This window comes from Myxocyprinus asiaticus, chromosome 7 (assembly GCF_019703515.2).
Source record: "Myxocyprinus asiaticus isolate MX2 ecotype Aquarium Trade chromosome 7, UBuf_Myxa_2, whole genome shotgun sequence".
NCBI lineage: Eukaryota > Metazoa > Chordata > Actinopteri > Cypriniformes > Catostomidae > Myxocyprinus > Myxocyprinus asiaticus.
The window spans coordinates 50,555,284-50,578,113 of NC_059350.1; the positions used below are offsets into that span (position 1 = coordinate 50,555,284).

Sequence of the window (22,830 nt, forward strand, 5' to 3'; positions counted from 1 at the left end):
ATATTTTTATCTTCTCGTCAATGCATATTTCGTTATTTTGATTAGATAAGCAAGTGTTCTTAATTGAAGCGATGACATGCAAAGAAAAATGGCTATAAAAAGCTTCTTTTTTTATTAATGCCAAAAACAACTTGCATGAAATTGCACCAGTAAGTACAGAGCATCAGAATAAAATGAAAAAGCCAGAGAGTTATATGAGGTTATACATTGAAAGTCATTTCTGACATTTCAAGGATTTTGAAATTCACAGACATAGAATCATAATCTACCAAAAACAGAGTAGAGGATTCTTGCATAGAAATTTGCATTTGGCTAGAAAAAGCTTCATGTGGTTAATACTTAATACAGAGCATTGTAACAGGGCCAAGTCTACATTGTTTCAAAGTTCGAGCTTGTTTATAGTTAAAAGTCCCACATTATGTACCAAATCTTCATTTTTTTCAATCATTTTGGTTGAATCAGGGTTTTTTACTAATTTTTGTAGCCTCTGTGTCATCATAGTAAGGAAAGATTATTTTTAAGGAATATTTTTTAACATTCTGTAAATCAATTTTAAAAACTAATCGGCCGATTAATCGGTTATCGTGCTTTCCCACCACCTTATCGGTATCGGCAAAATCCACTATCGCTTGACCTCTACAAGTTATCACTGAAAATCAGTTTGGCTAATATTGTTGGCTTCTGGATAACAAATAAGAGTGCAACAGTCTGGTTCCGGAAGTAAAAATCCCGTTCATTTATCCCATAGACAAATAGATTTTCAAGGATAACTTATAAAGCTTTAAAGACAGACCTACCGTGATCTACGAGGTTGTTCATCAATGGTATTTGCTTTCGTTGAAGGCATCCGTCTGCGTTATATCAACTTCATTGTTTAAAATTCGTGTTTGATAGCAGAATTCATGGTGAACAACTACATTACCCAAGGTACAGCAGAGAAAAATCCACCAATCAGAGAACAGCGGCCAACGAAACCCGCGAAAGGTGCCTCGGAGCGACCACGCGCTCCCATGACTCACTGTGAATGATGTAATCGAGTCGGTCTCCCTTAACACTTACCCCTTGTACATCAATTTAAAAAAGTTACTCAGAGGTCCTTAGAGGACAAAAATGTCTGCATCAAAAAAACTGGCATAATAATATTATATATTAATATTATTTTCCACTTTCAATTATTTAATTTTTATAACCAACATCAGTCCTGATTATAACTACCAAATATTCATTCATTTTCAGGATTTTAACCATTTAAATGCCAGTTTGTTTATATAATGCCACTGTTGTTTTTAATAAAAAAAAAAAATAATAATACATACACATACATATATATATATTTTCCATATACTAAATGCTAAGGGGAATTTATTTTTTGGATTGTCACAGTCTGGGATATGTCAATGATTAGCAACAACATTGATTTTGATGCATTTATTTTTTGTGCAGTGTCAGATTAAAACACACACAAAAAAAAAAAAAAAACACAGGACCTTAGAGGACAAAAATATCTTAAAAATATTATATATTAATATTATTTTCCACTTTCACTGACTTCGATTTTTTTTAACCAACATCAGTCCTGATCATAACTACCAAATATTCATTCATTTTCAGGATTTTAACCCTTTACATGCCAGTTTGTTTACATAATGCCACTGTTGTTTTTACACACAAACACACATATTTCTAAATACACACATACAAAACACACTCTGACATCCATACCAACACACCCATACAATTCTAGCTGCATCATTCATTCAGTTGTCCTGCAGTGCTCTATAATACAGCAAACAGAAAATAGGAAAAAAGCATGTATTTGCTCCATAGGCTAAACATGGGAAAAATGGTGCCATCTGGTGGAAAATTTACATTATGAAGAATAATATCATAAAATTCATGATTTTATGCTTTAATGGCACTAGGATCAAATATTGTTTTAATGGGTTTCAATGGGGACATTTTTGTCCTGAAGGTCCTGAGTGTAACTATTTTGTGTACACAGTGTATTATAGATGTTTTATAGGAACTGGGGTTGAAATATCAAAATTCCCCAAAAAATACACACCTTTGGCAAAATGTATGCCATTGGCATTAACAGCCAAAATGATCGAAAAAAAAAATGAAAAAGACAAAAATGTCCCGAAGGTCGCACAAGGGTTAAACTACTTATATATTTGTACATATCTAGATATTTTTACAAAAAAATATAAAATATATTGTTTCTATACTTCTAAACAACAACCTAAAATCAATAGTTGTGTATATTCCCATAATGTTTTTATTTAATTACATCATTTGCAGTGCTTCATCTCTTACACAGCCTTGCACCTTTGTCTTTGTCCGATTTTCAAACACCTTTTTGCCTCAAAACAAAGTTTGTGATGATGTGATTCTCCTCGGAGCTGGTGGGATTGGTTCATGGCTTACAACTCTTTATGGAGGATTTTATAAAAAGTCTATGGAGGAAATGGAATGGGGAAAATAAAAGCGTTTGCTAAATTACATAACTGTAAATATCCTATACAAAACGGCCCTGTTCGGTTGAGTTGCCTGACACTTTGCGAATCGGTTCGTATGAATCGCTCAAAAGAACTGGTTCATAAGAACGACTCACTCGCGATTCGAACATCAAAACTGTTAGTGAACGCCTCCCTCGCATGAGCTACGCGTCTATGTTCTGCTGATTCTCAAAACAAAAGCACCAGATGGCAGAGCCCGTGGAATTAGTCCAGCACAAATGCAAAGCAACAATCACCATAACGCTGTTACGCGTTTAGGTGATGTTTTACGGCTGTGCGAGTGTTTTCCGCTGGTATGAGATGGCATGGAGTGGATATGGGGCTCTTTCTAAATTAATAAGAAATGAAAGCGACTGGCTCCAGATAGGCACACCGTGCGCACGGATACAGACCGACATTGCGCAGTAAATATCATTTGGATTTCCTCTTGTCCAAAGTTCGGGAATGTTTGGTCGGGTTGTGGTGCCGTTGAGACGGATGGCTTAGGAGAAGGAAGAGGAAGGGGACGTGCAACACGAAGCCTGCGAGAAGCCCTTTGGATCCCGCACAGAGGCCCATTGCCCTCCACTGCGCCCAGAAGCTATTCAAAGCATTCCTGTGTTTATGTTTCAGCCTAATCACTGTCTGAAATTCATCCTAGGATTCATTTGATGGTAAGTGACATGTCTTTGGATTCATAGTCAAAATACTGATTGCCACAGTGACATGCCCATATAATAGTTATAGTATTATAATGAGCACCCCCATTTCCCGTTGGACATTGATTCAACAGGAAAACGAACTATTAAAGCAGCATTCAATTTATACATTAGGTTTATATTACGTTTTGTAGCCAGTTGTAGGTACAACTTTAAATGTGCCACAGGTTCTGTTTCTAATAGGAATTTCGATTAGGTAAGGTAAACTAATAACATTATACAGTATGTGTTGACATGACACTAGTGAGATAAAATTGCTTACATGTCAATGTTTTATCCAGTTTCTTAAAGGGACAGTTCACCTAAAAATGAAAATTCTCTCATCATTTACTCGTCCTAATGACATCCCAGATGTGTGTGACTTTCTTCTTCTGAATAGAACCGAAGATTTTTAGAAGAATATCTTAGCTCTGTGGGTCCATACAATGCAAGTGAATGGTGACCAAAGCGATTTGGGGTGAGAAAAGACCAAAATTGAACTCCTTTTTCACTATACATCTTGCCATTGCAGTCTCTTGGCACGATCATGATTTCAAGCTTGATTACACTTCCTAGCGTTTGATGCATGTACAGAGCGCTAGATGGCGCTAGGAAGTGTAATCGAGCTTGAAATCATGATCGCCAAGGAGACTGCTGATGTCAAGATTTGAGTTATATTTTGGTCTGTTCTCACCCAAAACTGGTTGGATCACTCCAGAAAACATGGATTAAAACACTGGAGTCATATGGATTAATTTTATGCTCCCTTTATGTGCTTTTTGGAGCTTCAAAATTTTGGTCACCATTCACTTACATTGTATGGACCTACAGAGCTGAGATATTCTTATAAAAATCTTTGTTTATGTTCTGCAGAAGAAAGAAAGTCATACACATCTGGGATGGCTAGAGGGTGTGTAAATGATGAGAGAATTTACATTTTTGGGTGAACTATCCCTTTAATTCATGTCACGACCATATAAGCGATAAACCTGGTAATTTCCATGCAAAGATACCAGGAATGGACTGTTTACACAGAGAAAAAATAACCTAAAATTTCAAATTACATCTGCCCAGAACAGTAGGTTTCACTGCAAAAATTGACAAGTTAGAAAACTTTACAGCTAAATAAACATTTTTAAACAAATTGAAGTGCTTTAAAAAATAATAATAATAATAAAAAAAGAGCTTCTAATTTTAAGCTTGGTGAAATGCATGGCCCTGTTTACTTCTACTGCAAGTATTTAACTGCTTACAAACTGATGCAAGAGTCATGTTAAATCTAAGTTTGGGCGGGACATACTGTATTGAGGGGCATTTTTAAATAGTCAGTAGTCTTTAGTTCACGTCAAACCATGAACCATAATTAGCTACTTGCTGCTAGTTGGTAGTAGTTGTAATAAGAGCCTACTCACACAGAACTCGTTCTTGCATTTAAATAAGCTACAAAATGGAAAACACGGTTGTCTCGAAATGCATTTTTAAAAGCTGAACTGTTTTTAACTTGTTGTGGCCTCTTAAAAATGCGAGACACTGTAAAAAACACCGAGAAGCATCGTTGCGGTCGAAAATGCAAGAATACATCCTGTGTGAACAGCCCCTTAGGGGGAGCTACACTCTCATTCTAGAGAGCATATTATTGGACAAAACTTTTCAAACACCCCTGAGTGCAAGGTGAGTCATGAGTCCAGTTGTTTCATTGTTGTTTAGGTACGTTGTGGCGTTACTGTGGTGAGGACAAACCTCATTACTTAAAGGGGTGATAGTTACCTTTAGATGTCTGCATCGTTAAAGTTATAGTTCACCCAAAAATGAAAATTCTCTCATCCTTTACTCACCCTCATGTCATCCCAAATTTGTTCTTCTGCTAAACACAAAGATTTTTAGAAGAATATCGCAGCTCTGTTGGTCCATACAATGCAAGTGAATGGTGACCAAAACTTTGAAGGTCCCAAAAGCCAATATAGGCAGCATAAAAGTAATCCATATGACTCCAGTGGTTAAATCAATGTCTTCAAAAGCAAAATGATAGATCTGGGTTAGATACAGATCAATATTTAAAGGTTTAATTGATGTGATTCCATCACAACTGTCATTTTGATATATCGAAGCGCTATTGTTTTATAATAATAGATTGTATATATTTTCTGTATAACCAAGTTACGTTGAATGGGTCTTTTTGCATTATCTTGAACATTGTCTAGCATTAATTTCATGTGTTATTGTAGTTTACCTTGCTGAATAATTACAGATTAACATTGATTATGACAGTTACTGTGCAGGCAAGATCAAATTAGCTAAAATTACACAGCTCAATCCTTATGGCACTATATTTCACATGCTTTGCAGTTATGTAAGCTTACCTGTCCAATAAGAAGAACGCCAATTCAGGGTCTGTTTTGATCCCCAAAATCGAACGAAGTTCCCTCCAGGAATCAAATGCCCTGCCGATGTTCACTGTAGTTTTCGCTCGACCACGATCACATTCCCGCTTAGCCAGATGGGATTCAGAAGATAAATGTTGTCTTTTTTTGCTTACTCGGTGTGTGTAGGAGTCGGTGTTGTGCTGGGACCCGGATGTTTGCTGGATTCCATCTCTAAGATAACGTTACCTAGTGTTGCAGTTTGTTGTCGCTGTTGAATAGCGGAAGAGAAGTACTGAGGCAAGGCTCTCAGGAGCACACATAAACGTCACATCCTTTGGATTTTCTCGGCAAAAGCAACCCGCTCCCTTCGCATGAAAATCAGTCTACAGGCTTTAATAGGCAACCTAGGAAGCCCAGGAAGGGCTTATTTTTTAAGTTGCGTTACAAGCCGTTCACACATTGGCAAAAAAAGGGCGAGTATTATATGAAAATTGTTACATATTGCACCGTCAACATTTTTTACTGTAAATTCTCCTCCCTGCCCAGGAGGTGGCGATATGCACTAAGAATGTGAATCACCAAAAACTAAAGACGAAAAACTCTTAGGAGAGAAGAGAGTGAATGTGGAGATTTATAGTAAAAAAAAGACATAAATATTGATGTGTCTCACCCACATCTATCATATCGCTTCTGAAGATATGGATTTAACCACTGGAGTCATATGGACTACTTTTTATGTTACCTTTATGTGCTTTTTGGAGCTTCAAAGTTCTGCCCACCATTCACTTGCATTGTATGGACCTACAGAGCTGAAATATTCTTCTAAAAATCTTTGTGTTCAGCAGAAGAAAGAAATTCATACACATCTGGGATGGCATGAGGGTTAGTAAATGATGAGAGAATTTTCATTTTTGGTATTATTCAAGTAGCTAGCTATAAGTATGTCGACAGTTTAGTTAAACTTCCTCAGCAAAATTGTCTTCAAACTGTTGTTCCGCTGTGTCCAGTAGTTGACCAGATCGAGATAACTAAATGTAGAAGTCGGTTTGTGCTAACGTCCCTTGTGGCGATGCTGAAAATGCAATGCGTACGTTGTGTTATGAAATGTGGTGTGTCACATTTCAGAACGCAATGATGCACAATTTTGAGCTTGCTTTGCTAGAAGCATTTGCGTTCTCATACTTCATGTAAAGTAGCCTATGTTTTGGCCTTATAGTCACATACATAACAGTAACTAGATTTTGTTACCTGAATTTATTTTTGGTTGAAATGTTCAGAGAAAGTGATTTCGTAAATACAACCGCCCTGTAGAAAGTTTATAAGACTAGTTTTCATCATAAGGAATGAGGTCATACGAGGCTTTGCTTTGAAGAGAAGCTCCAAAATCCCACTACAGGACTATTTAGACCATGTATGTGATCTGTGGATTAGATGACACAGTTAAAGCTGGTGGCTCAGTCATTGGTAGCAGTCTTTAGCTTCAGACTCAATTTCAGGTTGGCCTGGTTCTCGTTCAATCCAATATTCGCCTCTCTAACAGGCTCGGTTAGTTACATACTATATCCATGCGCATTCATTTGTGTTCATATTTGATGTACCGATGGAATTCAAAGCCAAAAGTTATTCAAGCACCACTGAAAATCAAGTGAAATATTGGGTCGCAGTTTATAATAGGTGTCTTTAACTGCGATGTACTAACATTAAAATACATACCATACAATGTATTTATTGTGTAACTACATGTTGTTCTGCAATTCTCACAAGAATCACATTTGTTGCTACTGAGGTTGAGGTACAGATAGGTTTAGGAGTAGGGTTAGGGTTTAGAGTTAGGGCAAGGTTTAGGGTTAGAGGTTGGGTTAACAGTGTAATTACAGATGTAATTAAATGCAAGTACAATCTAAAGACACTTATTATAAAGTGGGTCTACATATAAATAACATAATTTATCAATATTGTAATATATATTTAAACAAAACAGTAATAACAATAAAAGTAATTCCACATTATTAATTTGTTATCAATATTGAGCTGATCAAAGTTCAACAGGGAACATTTTAACATAGAATTAATGGCTAATGTCTTGATTCCAGTATTGATTGTTCATCTCTGTGGGTAAGACTGTTATTGGACATTAGATCAGACAGTCCTGGCTGAGTAACAGCAGCAGAATCTAAAGATTGGAGACAAATAAAGTCTGACATCACTGGATATGGAGTGTGACAGGGCTGTAGCTTACAATAGCAGCATTGATTAAGGGATCTGATGGAATCGATTTGGCTCAGTTTCACTGTTTTATTGGCATGACAAATAACACTATTTATTATAGATCATTTCAAGGACAGTTCGGTGGTGACGGCAAGTGACATCATTGTTCCATGAACATTTCGTGCTTGTCAAAAGAGACTATTTATCAGAGATGGGCCACTTTTATTAAAATGATTGGGAGAAATTGGAATGCCCAACGGCAGCCAATGGTTAACCCGCCGCCAATCACCTTTTACATATGTCAATCAACTCAAGAACATGCATGCTCATTAGTTATACAAGACGGTATAATTGCATTATTAACGTAATCTGAGGTACAGAAACACAATTTATTTTACCAGTTGTGACGGAATGGCACGCCCTTCCCATGGATCATTGTCACCCCACCTCTCGTGATGGGGCTTGCGTGATCGCAGTGAAGAGCCTCATCATCGCTGCCTTTAAACACCGAGCGCGCCTCTCCTCGGTAGACTGGTCTCTACCTGCTGGCATCTTTACAGGTCCAGGAACGGAGCGGGGAAGGTCTGGTGTGGGTTAGATGCATCGCCAGACCCGCACCCTGGAACCCCGGCACGAGTTGGAGCACACGTCACGGCTGAAGGGCCAGGATGCCGGGCTGCTATTCCCTTCAAGTGCCGAGTCCCAGGGAAGCCGCTTGTTTACACAGAAAAATAGCTACCAAAACTGTCCAAGAACGTTCCAAAAACAGCCACCGAGTGGACTGACTTACCTTGAAAAGGAGACTTTGTTGAAAGGATCCAGAAATACATCTGGACCATTCTAATTCCTTTTGTTTTTGTTTACATTTTTGGAATGGTCTATAGTTACTATATTTGTATCGCCAAATCATGTTGTTCCAAAACCTGTATGACTTTCTTTTTGCAGACTTTAATTTTCCATTGATGTTCCATCTTTCATTTTTCAGTTTTTTTAGGTGTTGGTTTAGAGTGAGGATGTTTGTATTGTTCACCTCTCATTTATCTTTTAGGACTCTATTGGTTAGGTTTAGGCAAAATTTTTAGGTTAGGGTCTGTCTAATATTCACCTTAAAAACCTCGTCTGATTACAACATAATTTCACTCGCTTTTGGCGCCCCTTGCTGGACATTTCACTGGGAAACTGAAGCCAAACGTGTAATACAGTACATAATTTTGGTTTGCAAAAATGTTGCCATGGTCATGTAAATTTCATGAGATCAGTCTGGATCAAGACATTAATTTCCACCTCTATTGGTGCTTATGATGTCAGATGACAAATGTCCAACAGCCTCTTAATTAAATATGTAAATAAAGTCAAATTTTCAAGTGAAGTTAGTAGTTCTGTTAAAGCCCCCCCAGAACAGCAAATCTAGATAAAATAGTAAACTTCATTAAACAACTAGTCGGTCTCAGAATCACGTTACTATACCTACATTTTTGCTAAATAATTTTTACGTACCTCATTGTACGTATCAAGGCAGTTTCCTGGTGAAATGAACACTAAAAGTACTGCAACAACAATGAATTTTATTCCCTTTTACAGAAGTCACGAGTAAAACAGCAGATTATTAGTTCATAAACACGTACTTTTCGGCCTTTACCTCACACATTGTTATCTTATGACATCTAATCACTTTTACTATAGCGTATGACTTGTAAGGTGATACGTTTTAACGTTTGCATTGCATAAACAACTATATTTATAAGCTTGTTCAAATGCGACCGGGTATGAGTCCTGAACAGCATGCGAGTCAACACTTGAGCCGAAAGTGTGATTAAGCACCACGAAATGATGTGGTTGTTTGAGCAGTTGTATTTTTCATCTCACATTTGCTTTTTATGACACAATCGGTTAGGTTTAGGGTGGGGAGGTTGGTCGTTTTTTTTACATTTAAAACTCTATAGAGCATTAACCTTAAAAATCTCATCAATTTTTCATCTTATATTTGCTTTTTATGACACCAACAGTTGGGTTTAGTTTTAAGGTTAAGGGTAGAGAGGTAGGTTTTGTTGATTTAAAACTCAATACAGTGTTAAACTTAAAACCTCATCTGTTTGGGAAAAAATGGAAATCTCTTTTAGTGCCACACAGTGGACATTTCAGCTCAGAACTTCCGCAAAACAGATAAGGAACCATGTAATGTCATTTTGCAAAAATGTTGCCAGTTACATAATTTTCATGAGATTAGGCTGGACTAGTTTGTTGTTGGATGACTAATTGCCCCTCCTGACCCATCCCTAGTTTACACCGATCAGCCACTACATTAAAACATCTGCCTAATATTGTGTAGGCCCCCCTCGTGCCACCATAACAGTGCCAACCCACATCTCAGAATAGCATTCTGAGATGCTATTCTTCTCACCACAATTGTACAGAGCGATTATCTGAGTTACCGTAGACTTTGTCAGTTCAAACCAATCTGGCCATTCTCTGTTAACCTCTCTCATCAACAAGGCATTTCCGTCCACATAACGACCTCTCACTGGATGTTTTTGGTTTTTGGCACCATTTGGAGTAAATTCTAGAGACTGTTGTGTGTGAAAATCCCAGGAGATCAGCAGTTACAGAAATACTCAAACCAGCCCGTCTGGCACCAACAATCATGCCACGCTCCAAATCACTGAGATCACATTTTTTCCCCATTCTGATGGTTGATGTGAACATTAACTGAAGCTCCTGACCCGTATCTGCATGATTTTATGCACTGCACTGCTGCCACATGATTGGCTGATTAGATAATCACGTGGATGATTGTTGGTGTCAGACGGGCTGGTTTGAGTATTTCTGTAACTGCTGATCTCCTGGGATTTTCACGCACAACAGTCTCTAGAATTTACTCAGAATGGTGCCAAAAACAAAAAACATCCAGTGAGTGGCAGTTCTGTGGATGGAAATGCCTTGTTGATGAGAGAGGTCAACAGAGATTGGCCAGACTAGTTCGAGCTGACAAAATCTTCAGTAACTCAGATAACCACTCTGTACAATTGTGGTGAGAAGAATATCATCTCAGAATGCTATTTTGAGATGCGGGTTGGCGCTGTTTTGGTGGCATGAGGGGGACCTACACAATATTAGGCAGGTGGTTTTAATGTTGTGGCTGATCAGTGTATATTAACATAGACATGTAAAGTCAACTTTTTGTGTATATACATGTGTCATATACTCTACAGTTGAACCGTTGGCTTAGAGATTCAGAATCTTCTAAATGTGGCTAACGGAAATGTTGTGTTTGTGTCTGCTTGTGTTTTGCTGTCTTTGAATGGTGTGGACATCTTGTTGGCATCACTTTGATTGTGTTTTTGCGAGTACGTGTAAGTTAGACTGCTGTTGCGTCAACAGCATTCTAAGCTAGTGTCTAATTTGGTACATTTGTGTGTCATTGAGTGTATGTCATTGTTCATGTGTTATTTTTCGGCTGTGTGTGTGTTTTTATACCGAGCAATTGCAGGAAGAAGTCAAGGCTTTTCCTGGCATTTCCTTGAATAGAATGTACACACACAACTTGCATCACATTTACTTCCCAGAATACATCATGTCCTATTGTTCATCCAAACATTGCAGTCAAACTGATGTAATGTTTTAACTTAGCCAATTAACCTGGGATGTTTGGAATGTTTATCTGATAAATTCAGAGTGACAGTTGTTGATTATTTGTCAAAAATGACAATGTTTTTTCTTAAAAATCCATTGGATAAAAAAAAATAGACATAAGAAATATAAAGCTAGAAAATAATTGTGGATTCTGATAATTTAGTCTTGGAAGAATTTGATGAGAAATATTTGAGATGATATTGAAGTGGCTTTTGAATGATGGTTTTTGTGTAAAATCTGAGCACATTGTTGAGACATTGCTAAGATCACTTCTGAAATCTTTGGAAAAACATTTGATCATTTGTGATTCTTCCAGCATATGGTGGCTCTCTTCTCTCCTTGCTTGTCCTTTGCTAATTCATAGTTGCTGTCAAAACCAACAAATCTTTACATAAAAATTATATAAATCAATTCTGTAATGCTAAACAGCCAACATTGTAATACATAACTGACATCATGTGTAAATCAAAGGACATTAGTACACCGTAATGGTAGCAAACACGTTAACATGCTACATTAGCCTATTGTTTGCCAATAAACGGCAGCTGGCATGCTCAACCCCATCTCAGATATGGGTCAGTGCTTTGGCATTCGAGTGCCCGGGATATGCTGGCTCATCTATAAATAGCGTCACCCTCAACGCTATATAAATAAACGGTGAAATGATACAAGGTGTTGCAGCGTGGGGGCTAGTCTGGTTTAGGGGAATGTTTGTTCCTGAAAAACTGAAGTTTATCTACACTTGGCCTGAGAACAGTAAATACAGACAGACAGTTTTACTGTTTAAGCTGTGTTTAGATACATTAAGCCCAGAAGAATTATGGTTAACAGTTAGCATTTAGCAGTTAGCATAATATCAGTAGCTAGAATTTTACTGAATGAATAAATGAACTATTTTGCTAATCTCTGTACTTTGTTGTTAAATGGCTAACATTTAGGCTATATTATATATATATGTCATACAGTTATAAAGTCATCTTGGTAATTTTTTTTGACTATCTTGGGTTTCAATAAAGTCAACATGAAATGGCATTCGCTAGCCATTGTACTTGTAATGTTTAACGTTTACGGATGGGCCCCATTCACTTCCATTAAGTGCCCGAAATGTTACCTCAATTTCTGTTTTAAAGAAAGGAAGAGTCTAAGTGAATTTTTTATGGGAATTAACATGGTCACAAATGCTGTCGATTGAGCTTAACTTGTATTGAACCCAGAATATTCCTTTAAAGTCAACATGAAATGTCATTCGCTAGCCATTTTACTTCTGTAATGTGACGCTTTTTTTGTAGGGTGGAACAGGTGAAAATTGAAAGTCCAATCGCGTAGAAAAGTAATAATAAGCCTCACATAATTTGAGGTATCATTCATGTCTATAGAACAAACATTCTGACTTCTGTGCCGAGAACATCCATCTTAAATCAGCCACGGCATCTGTGTATGTGGTCATTTCTTTATCCTGGCTAGAGATTATATTATCAAAGGGAAGCAAAGCAAATATTCCGTAAGGAAAGGCTGTATATTGATGATGATTGAGATGTATAGCCTAAACTACACTTTAATGTTAAAATTAAGAGTTCTACCTCGGAAATCCCTATTTTCTTATGTAAGCTAGTTCCTTTGGCTACTTATGTCTCATTGAATACGTGTCCTCCTGTCAGGCCAGTGTTTAGCTTGAGTGTTCAGGCTCAAACGTAAGGTCTCTCTGGAGGCATTAGACAGGATTTAGCCATACTGTCTTAAACCGGGAGCGCTGAGTCAGTCATTCGCTGCCTCACCGTCTTCAGAAGGAAGAGCTCCAAAGAGGGGACAGGATGTAAGATCATCAGCTAATGGATCTTAGGTGAGCTGACAGTTCCTGGCAGAGGAACAGCCAAAGGCATTGGCGCCACAGACAGATCTGCCAAAGGCTATTGGAAGAGTAGATATCTGCCCTCTCATGTTTCTTAAATTATGTTGGCGCAGTCCAGTGCACTTGAGGCTATGTAGACTACTAACAGTATGGATAGAGGGGTAGGGTTTTTTGGTGGTAGTGTGATTAGTTGTTTCATTGCTTGTTTGGCCTTGAAATGTTCCATTTTGATGTCTGAACAATTATATTGCGTGATATTTATCTGATATTTAGTATAACGGCATTTGGACGCTTCACTGTTAGCACTGCAGCACTGTAAACACGCTGCTTGTCGAATTATTTTTATTTCCATTGAGACCAGCCAATCAACATAAATAATTTTAAATCAGTTCAATACAGACATTGATTTTTAGCTTGCCTCCTATCCAACACTTTATTTTAAGAAAAAGTTCATTCCATATTTATGCAATACAAATAACTAATCTATGTCAATAACCTGTAATACACTTCACTTCTCTTGTTCCAAACCTCCTTGTTTTCTTTCTTCCTTGGTATACAAAAGATATTTTCCTAGTAAAATGATGTTTAGGGTTTTGTTAAGGACTTTATGGTGAAGTTTTGGTTTAAGTTTGGGTTTAGGGTTAAAATTCAAAAGCCCAATGTTCTCTTACTTCCATGGTACACAAAAGTTATTTTCTTATTAAAATTATGGTTAGGTTTGGGGTTAAACTTAGGAAAAATCATAATAACATTGCTCTGTGTTTCGTAAATTTTCCTCTGTGGGAGTAAAAGTTGTACGTTTTTGTTCAAGCCAACTCAATTACTTACGCCCTCTCATACTATTATTATGACTTGTCATGAGACTGGTTTGGTTGTGTTCTCTTGTTCGTGTCATATTTCTTCATTATTACACATAATGCTTGCTAGAATGCTTGATTCTGTTAGGTCAATCATGGCATTCTGCGGTCAAAATTTAAACAGTATTTATTTATTTGGCCATGTAGTAAGTGTGAAAATGTTACCAGAGCAACGTTTTGGCATTTCTCAAATAAATAGTTATGTAATTTTGCTACTTTTAATAGAATTTCAATACTATTTCTGCACTTTAGTTATCGAACATTTTTAGTTTCAGTCAGCGTGGTCAATTAATCGACTAGTCGTCCAATAAGTGACTAGTCAATTTGTGGGTTCGACTACTAACATTTTGATTTTTCCCCTTTTTTCCCCAATTTGGAATGCCCAATTCCCTATTCGCTTTTTAAGTCCTCGTGGTTGCGTAGTGATTCGCCTCAGTCCGGGTGGTGGAGGACGAATCCCAGCTGCCCTGAGACCACCAACCCGTGCATCTTATCACTTGGCTTGTTGAGCGCGTTGCCACAGAGACATAGCGCGTGTTGAGGCTTCGCGGCATCCGCGCCCAACTCACCGCGTGCCCCCACCGATAACTAACCACATTATAGCGACCACGAGGAGGTTACCCCATGTGACTCTACCCTCCCTAGCAACTGGGCCAATTTGGTTGCTTAGGAGACTTGGCTGGAGTCACTCAACATGCCCTGGGATTTGAACTAGCGAACTCCAGAGGTGGTAGCCAGCGTCTTTTACCACTGAGCTACCCAGGCCCCTTCGACTACTAACATTAATATTTTTAATGGTGGTGGTTTTAATGGAAGATGCAATTCTCAAATAAATTTGAAACGCCACTTCATAGAGAACGTTTTTTACACGATGATAGCTTGCTGTGCTTAATAGTGAATAACAGTCAGCACGGTAAAACCCTCTGCAACAAGTTTCATCTCTTTAAGGCTTTAGGTTTAGTCTTTTTATGGTCTGCTGTTACAGCAATCAAGGTGCCGAATCATCAACACATTTCAGACATTAAATCCTCTGCCGTGAGTAATATTCCCATATTTGTGAGGTGCTGTGGAGAGATTAAAGTCTTTTGATGATTCTGTCTGACACTGCTTAAATAAATAGTTGCAGTAAAAAGGTTAAACTGCTCGATATTATGAACTAGATGTGTGCCCGCAATATTATCTTACAGTATTAAGTTTTTGCCTTGAAGCATTCCGGTTACGTTAAAGCGCGTCATTCTGCGTTCAGGATGTGCATAGGCGGTTTGGTGCCGCTCTGTATTGGAGCCTTTCTTATTTCTTTGGTAGTTTTGTTATAGTTATTTAGCTTATTTCTTTGTTGAATATCCGTCAGTCACCAGGTTGAAGCTCTGCACTTGATGTTCGTATATCCCTCTGAAACGCATCTGATCAGGTCACGTGAACATAACGGAGCCTAATTATACGTTATTATCCTTAACACCAACTAGTCGACAATGGAAATTGATAGTTTTGCATATCCATAGTTTCAGTGTAGTTATCCATACATGATTGAAATTGTGAAATAGAAAGCAGGAAAAAGATGATATACAGTTTATTGATTTGAAAACTATTAAGAGCATTATAATAATCCTTAAGAAGAGAGACATATGCTGTGCAGTCTGGAGAAAGAAAAAAATAAAAACGTAGGAAAAATATCCCAACATAATGAAAAACATAAATGGGACAGGTGCAGGGGGGTAGGCATGGATAAAATGAAAGAGAGCTGTTTGTGAGTGAGAGATGCACAGACAGAGAGAGACAGAGAGAGGGGCGATCAGGCCACAGAAATGAGATGAGACTGGGGTGGTAATACAGGGATTAATAGAAGCATTGTGTCACCGCTAAATCTACCCATTCTCCTTCTAATCCTTGCCCAGCGATCAGCAACACACCTACTGTATATATACCTTCGTCTGTGGAAGCACACGGGCACTTGACGACCCTTTTGACACCAAGTTGAAGTATACATTGATTTTCTTTCCAAAAATAGACTGTTTATCAAAAATTTGATATAGCTCGAAATTGAAACTGACTTCTCATTGGTGGACTATTCAGACGCTTTAACGTTAGAGCCGTTTATGCTAACCGAGTCCGTTTGACATCAGAGTTCAGTTTGTTTGGTTTGTGTGAAAACTAGTCAGATGCGCTTTCTTGAAAAAGTGCTCTGAGGTTCAGTTCATGTGAATTCCAAAATCTACTTGAGAGACAACCTAAAAGCAGCTGAGAGGCTAAACTGGGGAATGTTGAATCGTGACGCGCTCGGAAGAATTGAGTCCAAAATACTCTTTGATTTCTTTTATTGCAAAAAACAGAAACACAAAACAGCTCTCAATATTCTTTGTTCAGTACCACCATAAAGCCATGAAACATAAGCAGTATGGTACACAGCGATGCTCTAAAGCGGTCAACAAAAAAATACGGCTTCCCTGCTTACCCCCTCTCTATCACTTCCCTCCCGGTGAACAGGTGACTATATTCCTATACCGACAATAACCATGTGACTCAGTACCCACCATGATCACGTGAAATCAGGACATACATACATACTGTATAATAATTCATGTCTCCCACACTTATAAAAGAATATGATGCTTAAGCCACATGCTAGACTATTTTGATGAAATTCTTATGATACTTAATGAAAAGGCGGACTACAGTATTTATAAAAAAAAAAAAAAAATCCTTTTTTTAATCCACAAACGTCTTACGGGTTTGGAATGACATGATGGGGTGTAAAGGATGACAGAATTTTCATTTTTGGGTTTCTGTATATAAATAGATTTAAAGTCTCATACTCTGTGTAGTTATCCTCATGCGACCCCGTGTACACATGCGTGGATGTTGTATTTTGGCTTCGCTGTACACAACGCATAACTTAATTGCATTGAAACTGACTGATCTCAGTTCAGGAGACTATGGGCTGTCAGTAAAGGGTTAAACCTTCGAAAAACATGTAACAAAACAACATGGTGCTGATCACAGCAGAGTTTGTTTCTGGGAGAAATGCCAACAAAGCTACATCTGTTAAGAAACCTAATGAAGTTTTTACATTGAACCCTGTTTGAGTCAAAAAAAAATGAGAGTCTCAAGTTTCATCCAATATGCAATTTGTAAAATTTGAGCGATTTATCACGAAGCGCATCACTGCTAAACACAATGTACACTAATGTGTACAATAGTACAAGGTGTATTCATTAGAAATCCTATATTTACTGTACATTTTCTCATTTAGATTTTATTTTATTTTTCAGAGGCTTTATATGGAGTTAGGATGAAAATATTATGCATTTCGAAATACAGCACACTGGAGGTTAAGTCATTCACTAAATAGGGAGCAAGGAAGCATCCTCTAGCTTTCCTATGAAGCCAAGTGCGTTCAATCCAAGCTTCCTATCAAAAGTTTAGTTTCAGGCTGCAGATGATGTTTGGACCACTCAACATGGTTGGTAGACATGGGACAATGGTAATCAGTACTTATAATGGATAATTTGATTTTAACTTGGTTGGCAGTGATTGAAAGATGCTGGCCATTATTTGTATCAGAATTAATTACGCTGATAAATCACCTGAACAGCAAAATGCTTCAGCACTGACTATCACTAGTTTGTTTGACACTGCAAAGAGAAAACACTGAGATTTTATTGCCAAAGTAGAAAAAACATTGTAACATAAAAGTCAAATAATTACTTGTATAGATTTTTATTTGTGCTTTTCACAATATGCATTGTTCCAAAGCAGCGTTACAGAAAATCAGCTGTAATTTCTATACCGTCTCAAAAACATGAATAACCAACACTCCTGGAAACATAATAAACAATTTGATCATTTTTTTTTTTTTTGACTTTCTATAGCTTATACATTTTACAACTTAGTCCTGCTGTACACATATGTGCGCATCAATGTTTAGGCTTATTTATTAGGGGCTGCTAGTAACAAATTAAACAGGGAAAGGGAAAATGCACACAGCAGTCATGCTCGGGTCTCAGGAGGTTAAGGCATGGTGGGGCATCAGGAAAATTACTGGCCAAGTTGTGAGTGTATCTCAGCATGAAGTCCCTGTAATAGAGATCACTGGTGTGAAGATATCCTGCTGACCCTCACATGGAGCGCACACATCAGAGAAAAATAATAAATGCAATATCTAACACTTCCTGTCAACTATGTTGGTGGTGTGAAATGCCTCTTGATCCTTTTTAGTTCCACCTGCTACCAACATCTACTGCAATGCTTTTATGGGAAACTGAGACAAAAATATGCAATTAGTAGGAGAAGAAAGACACAGTTTGATGGATAATAAAAGGTGGATTTGGATATTTAAAGTTGCTAGGTTATTTATCATAGTATTGGTAAGTTTGACTACTTAGTTCATAAGCAACTCACTGTTCTTCTGGAGCAGTCAGCTGTCAAAATAGTCTATTCTTGGCCTTAAACTAAAAACTTGTATTCAGAAGTTCTTCAAAACATATTGCTTTGTGACATCAGCTTCTAGTCATCATCTACTTCATAGATATATAAAATATAAATATGCCACTTACCTTATGAAGAACACAGTGGAAATTATTAGGCAGCATTGAGAAGGGAATTCATTAGGCCTACACCTAATAGGAAAACTGTTTTTTTCTATTCATTTAAGCACAGACTAAGTGAAGTAAACAAACTGTTGTAGCCGTTTAATGAAAGCAGACATTATGTGGGTTGTGTTGAACTTTCTAGAGGTAAAAGTTTATTTATATTTCAATTATAATTATTATTATTTTTTTGTTTACATTTATAATTGTCTTTATGATACAAATTTTTATTGGTCATTTTCCAGGTAATATGTTTACATAACGGGCTTGGCAGGGGGGTTGACGATGTAGTCGGATATCATGATATATTTTATCAGCCAGCCCTAGTGCAATTTTTATGGTCCGATTATGATTGTTGTTTTTCAGACTGTACGAAATGATTCCAGTAAGATCTTGGGGGGGGGGAAGCACAGCAATAGACTGTACGATACGTAACATACGATATTGGTCCCAAATGACAGCGTTGACTGGGTGTTTTATCTCTTTTTATAACTGTGAAGTTCCAACATTTCGTTACTAAACCGTTCAGCTTACGGCAAATAATTTTTTCAAAGCGTTCCCACAATTTAGCGTGTTTTTCAGATGCATGTAAGCCGTGTGTTGCAATGCATTCCTCAATCTGGTGTTGCTGTTGTAAAGTAGAGCAGTTGATCCTCTGAGAATTTGCTCTGACAGCAGTGTAAAGATGAGCAGATCGGTTGAAGTCAGAATGAACACTTTCATCGGAAGCTTTGTGTAACTGTGACGAGAGCTAATTTTAGCAGAAAGCAAAGGTGACAATAGAAAAGACATTAAATATCTGATGGTTTCATCCAGTGTGGATGAGAGGCGTAAACGTTGCTAAATTAATTCACATGATAATGCGTTATTGTGGATGGCCTTAGACATTGGTGGCCAAAAGTTTGGAATAATGTACAGATTTTGCTGTTTCGGAAGGAAATTGGTTATTTAATTCACCAAAGTGGCATTCAACTGATCACAAAGTATCGTCAGGACATTACTGATCTAGCACCATCACTACTTGAAAAAGTCATTTTTGATCAAATCTAGACAGGCCACATTTCCAGCAGCCATCACTCCAACACTGATACTCCTTGAGTAATCATGCTAAATTGCTAATTTGATACTAGAAAATCACTTGCCATTATATCAAACACTGCTGAAAGATATTTGGTTCATTAAATGAAGCTTAACATTGTCTTTTTGTTTGTGTTTGTTTTTGAGTTGCCACAGTATGCAATAGACTGGCATGTCTTAAGGTCAACATTAGGTCAAAAATGGCAAAAAAGAAACAGCTTTCTCTAGAAACTCATCAGTCAATCATTGTTTTGAGGAATGAGTTATACAATGCTTAAAATTGCCAAAAAAACTGAAGATTTCATACAAAGGTGTACACTACAGTCTTCAAAGACAAAGGACAGCTGGCTCTAACAAGGACAGAAAGAGATGTGGAAGGCCAGATGTACAACTAAACAAGAGGATAAGTACATCAGAGTCTCTAGTTTGAGAACTAGACGCCTCACATGTCCTCAGCTGACAGCTTCATTGAATTCTACCCGCTCAACACCAGTTTCATGTACAACAGTAAAGAGAAGACTCAGGGGTGCAGGCCTTATGGGAAGAATTGCAAAGAAAAAGCCACTTTTTAAACAGAAAAGCAAAAAGAAAAGGTTAGAGTGGGCAAAGAAACACAGACATTGGACAACAGATAATTGGAAAAGAGTGTTATGGATTTTAATACCACTGAGCTTTTGTGGGATCAGCTAGACTGTAAGGTGCGTGAGAAGTGCCCGACAAGACAGCCACATCTATGGCAAGTGCTACAGGAAGTGTGGGGTGAAATGCCACCTGAGTATCTGGACAAATTGACAGCTAGAATGCCAAGGATCTGCAAAGCTTTAAGAACTTTAAGAAGTTCTGAATTTTTTTTTTTCAAATTGTAATAGTAATTTTTCACATTATTAATGTCCTGACTATACATTGTGATCAGTTGAATGCCACTTTGTTGAATAAAATTATCAATTTCTTTCCATAAGAGCAAAATCTGTACATTATTCCAAACTTTTGGCCGCCAGTGTACATATGGAAACAGGGTTGATCGTTTCACCTTCACTCCGGGGGGCAGAGTGCCTCTTAATCATTTCGTTGTCAGCCAAGGCTGAGGGCATTTCTGGGAGGGGCAAAGTCCAAACAAATAAAACATAATAATTGTACAAACAAATTACACATGTAAACACAACAATGACAAAATGTTTTAATAAATAACCAAATGGAACACTTCTGATTTGTCTGCAAATTTCAAAGCACTTGTTCAGTTTTGGTCATAATGCCTATATGCATTGGAAAGTAGAGCTTCTAAGCGTTCAAACGACACCTATTTTGTGTTGGTCAAGACTATAGCTATTAATATTTTGATTTTCGTTTTTTTTCTTGCTGGTTCATCCAAGCTTAAAGGCTTAATTCACAATTCCTAATGCATTTGATAATGTTAGCATAAAGAACCTACTGTAATTGTAAAGTGTTATCAATATTTTTTGCCTGTGATGACACTTGATCAGAAATGACTCATGCTCTATAACCCTGCTCGAAATTGTTGATTGTCGATTTTGTTTTAGGTCAGTTAAATGAGACTCTAATTTCTGTCATGCTGTCTTTGTGATGTTTTTGAGACGGCAGCACCATCATCTGCCATCAACCCTTTCTCGCATGCTGGTTTATTCTGATGTCATCCAGAGCCCCTCCCCCAGATTTAAGTGCCTCTAAACATCATGTATGCGGGTAAACCATGGTTGTTTTTTCCCCACATGTCCATGAGACTGCTGCTGGTTCTTTTTGAGGAAAACGCAGAGAAATAAGGTTTAAGAGATTATTTAAATCTGATCACCTAACAGTTATATAAAATATGAAAACTAAAGTTGTTTTTTCCATGATTCTCTTTAAAGGTGCAGTATGTAAGATTCAGAAACCCTTGTTTTTAATGACACCTGTGGCTGTTAAGTGAACTGCAGCCAGCTACATGTTGCTTGTGCTCGTGCACACACTCCATAGGGACGCGAGCATCGACCAAAACAATGACGTAATGTACAAAGAGTCTGAACGTGATTCACCGGCATCATGCTAACAGATGAGGTAGCATAATTAAAATTACACAGTTATGATTGTTTTACTACAAACTTTGAGACTGTATATTTTATTTGACTCTCCAGTGGATATAGTGTGGATATAGGTCTGACTATGCGAGACTGTAGTTTGAAGTAATCACTTTTCTTTGCATGATACATAGGCATAGGAATCAAATGCCCTGCCAATGTTCACTCTAGTTTTCGTTCGACCATGATCACGTTCCCGCTTAGCCAGACGGGATTCAGTAGATATATTTTTGCTTACTGCTTACTCGGAGTGTGTGTAGGAGTCGGTGTTGTGCTGGGAGCCGGACGTTTGCTGGATTCCATCTCTAAGATAACGTTACCTAGTGTTGCAGTTTGTTGTCGCTGTTGAATAGCGGAAGAGAAGCACTGAGGCAAGGCTCTCGGGAGCGTGCATAAACGTCACTTCCTTTGGATGGACGTTGTTGGCAAAAGCGACCTGCTCCCTTCGCATGAAAATCAGCCTATAGCCTTTAATAGGCAACCTAGGAAGTCCGGGAAGGGCTCATTTTTTAAGTTGCGTTACAAGCCGTTCACACAATTGGCAAAAAAAAAGGCGAATATTACATGAAATTTGTTACATATTGTAACTTTAATATTCGTTCGTATTGTATTGCAAAATGATTAGCCAATCATAAAAGGGGTCATTACATATTACGTATTTTAAAGGTACAATAGCAAAAACAGCCTTTTTTACTTCTGTACCTGGGTGAGAGTTGTAATTGGCCATGTAAAACTACACAGTGTTTTTAGTACAAAAGAAAATTAAAAATGTACTAACATTAAAAGTGGACCTAAAAATGAAATGCGACAAAGTGTAGAATATATTCCCTTTAAGTAATGTGTTATTTAATCATTGTGAATAATAACTGACCCGTGAATGGAGGATACAACTAAATACGGTCAAGCATTATACCCAATAGAAAAAATCTAATGTTTTCCTGATTGAGACCTTCAACCAGGATTTGAATGTTGCCACACCAACGCATGTGGAT

General features: G+C 37.6%; 1 protein-coding gene across 2 annotated transcripts in view; it reads left to right on the top strand.

The window, feature by feature from the left end:
- The first annotated feature begins 2,649 nt into the window (after positions 1–2,649).
- hecw2b (HECT, C2 and WW domain containing E3 ubiquitin protein ligase 2b) overlaps positions 2,650–22,830 on the top strand; it is a 94,334-nt gene continuing 74,153 nt past the window's right edge. For both annotated transcript variants that reach the window (XM_051702767.1, XM_051702769.1), the window contains exon 1: positions 2,650–3,172. The gene's annotated coding sequence lies outside the window, so the exon portion shown is untranslated. The remainder of the gene's footprint in view (positions 3,173–22,830) is intronic.